The sequence below is a fragment of the Pteropus alecto genome, unplaced genomic scaffold (genome assembly GCF_000325575.1).
Source record: "Pteropus alecto unplaced genomic scaffold, ASM32557v1 C19088557, whole genome shotgun sequence".
NCBI lineage: Eukaryota > Metazoa > Chordata > Mammalia > Chiroptera > Pteropodidae > Pteropus > Pteropus alecto.
In genome coordinates, this window is record NW_006494473.1 from 1 (window position 1) to 2,785 (window position 2,785).

The following is a 2,785-nucleotide window of genomic DNA, read 5'->3' on the forward strand; positions in this document are numbered from 1 at the left end:
TGAAACCAAATGATTTATTTGTGCTAAATGAATGGAAATAATATATTCAGAATATACTTCTTTGTACACACTGCACTTGCTTATACTGGGCGAAATAAGCAGTCATCAATGCTAATGTGCTACACCTCTTCTCTTTTCTGCCAAGCAATAAAGTATTTTGTGGCCATTATGCCAAGATAGTCCTATAACGTTCATTTCAAATAGTATTTTCTAATAATTTTGCACCTTTAAAATATTTGTTCAAACTCTATTTTAGGGGAACACAAAGAATGGGAAGGGGAAATAGCTGTTTTTGTTATAATCGTCACATTGCCTTCTGCAGCAGAAATCAAATAGCATGTTCTAACCAGCCATCGCAACCACTGGTGGGGAGGTCAACATTTATGGACTCATGTTAGAAAGGGCCAGTTTGGGTAGATTAACATTAAGGATAAAGAAAGAATCACACCTTAATACACAATAATTATCCATCCCATGTAGGTGGAAAAGGTACAGCCATGTGATCCATTACTGTAGGCTATCTTTTGTACAAGAGACATGGATTTTGATATATACTGAAAATAACCTTATAAAAAGTGTATCTGTAGAAAGCTCTATTAAACAGTATATTGTCTTGGGCACTGATCCATCTAACTTTCCATTCTACCCTGAAAGCTAGATTTTCAAAGGTCTGAATTGTAGTGCTGAATTATTGGTATGTTTGGTAAACACCATTATGAGGGTGGGGTGGTAATAACAGCTCAGTAATTTTCTGCAAATTCATGGGAAAAAAATATAAAAAAGATATCCCTTTTTATTTTACAAACCTAAAAGCCAAAAAAATGAAGCTCTGGGGCCAAGCGAAAAACTGCACACTGCTGCCGAATTACCAATATTGAATAGCAACTGTCCCAGCCAGGGAATGGACGTACATGTAGATTCAAGTAAAACACTGATGGAAAAAGTCGTCTGTTTAGTGTTGTAACCCACAACACTGGCTGCGTTTCCGACAAACATTTACAACACAATTAATAGTGAAGCCTAGATAACCTCAGTGCAAATAAGTCAGATCCAAATATGCCGGGGAAGGAAGGAAGCCTTTGGCGTTGAGTAGACGGCTCCACTGTACGAGTCCCAACGTGAGATTCAGACTAAGCACATGCATTAAGGCTGGGAGGGGGGGTGCACCGAATGCTGAGAAGGGGCGGGCTGCGAGGCAGCTGCTGAGGGCACCGCGGGCTGCATGGGCGGCGGAGGCGGAGGCGGCGGCGGCTGGACTGGGGTCTGTGTGTTGGGAGACGGGGGCGGTGTGGGCCGTTTGAATTTGTCAGGACTGTTGCTTCTCCGTGGTGAAGGCCTCTGCAGAGAGGACAGGAACAGTAAGTAAGTAGGTCAGTCTATGTACAAGTGGCTCATTTCTAACACAGCTTGCCTGAGAGCTGAGGCTGTGAAAAGCTCATCAATACAGACAAGAAACCAGCAATTCCCTTGGCCAGCAGTTTCATTACTGAACTAGTACCGAAAACTTAAACGAGATAGAGTTTACACCTATACCTATTAAAAAGCTATGCAGAATTACTATGTAACTTACACTGACCAAACGACTGGACTTGGCCCTTCAATGAGACAGTCCTAAAATTAAATCTTATCTGCCCGATGAATGTCCCCAGACCTTTCTATGACTCAAAGAAGTTTTCAATATCTTGAAAGGTAAAGCAAACCCAGAACATTTCTGCTTTTACACAAAGCCCATCAAACCAGCAAAAGACCTTCAGAAAAATCTTACATGCTTTTGTAGAACAGGGATCTTCTTTGAATGATTCCCTTATTGGGAATTCTCTCCTATTTTCCTAAATCCTCTCCTGTTTTCAAAACCCTATTAACTACATTTCCAACTGCTCTTTTAGTCAGCTAAATAACCAGTTCTAAAGAAAGAAAATCCTGAGTGAAGTCTGAACCAGATGCACTGAAGGTTCTGAGAAAACCAGGAACAAGGCTAATTTCAGGAAGAGGACTGAGAGTCAGTGAACTGTGAAGGTGCAGACAATAAATATTTTAGACATTATGACAACCAACACTAATTCATTATGGCAAGGAGCTGGCCAGAGTTCAATCAAGGCATTGGCTAGGGTTCAAATTACATTTCACAACGGGCAATTTTTCACAGAAAGTGAAGTTGAAATTTTGCCTCCTGGAAAGGATTTTAGTTTCAACAACACAAATCGGTATCGTCCTGTTAGGAAACCTCTATAGTTTTAAGATGAACTGATGGAGGGAGGAAGAAAGAAAGGTAAACATGAAAGGGGATCGATCCTGGTCTCCCAAGGAAGACCAGCTGCTACCAGCATCAGGAGTAAAGTGCTGCCCTCCCCTCCCGCATGGATACTTACTGTGATACCGTGCGATGCTCCCATATGCTGCACGTGAAGACCTGGGGAATTGTAGTAAGACATTCCGGCTCTAGTCAGTGAAGTTGGTGGCGTGAAACCAACTGTGTGACTTGCATATGATAGACCTAAAATATGACAACACCTTGTAAGTATCGTTTCAAACTCAAATTATCTGGTGTCTTCAACAATCTAGGACACATTAAACTGCAGAGTTCTCAGTCACCCACAAAAATGAAAATAGGTGAGAAGCATGGTGTGCTCACTGAATGGCCTACTGGATGACAAGAAATATAAAAGTCAAGCCCTGGAACCCAGAAAGAAGTCCATGTATACAAGCTCCAACAAAGATGCTGAGGATATACACAATGGAGAAAGGGTAGCCTCTTCAACAAATGGTGCTGGGAAAACTGGATATC

General features: G+C 41.5%; 1 long non-coding RNA gene across 1 annotated transcript; it reads right to left on the reverse strand.

The window, feature by feature from the left end:
• Positions 1-226: 226 nt before the first annotated feature.
• LOC112473538 lies at positions 227-2,519 on the reverse strand. Its single transcript, XR_003044059.1, has 2 exons — positions 2,370-2,519; positions 227-1,338 (listed from the first exon to the last, which is right to left on the reverse strand). It is a non-coding gene; the product is annotated as an uncharacterized LOC112473538 (long non-coding RNA).
• Between the last annotated feature and the right edge of the window lie 266 nt (positions 2,520-2,785).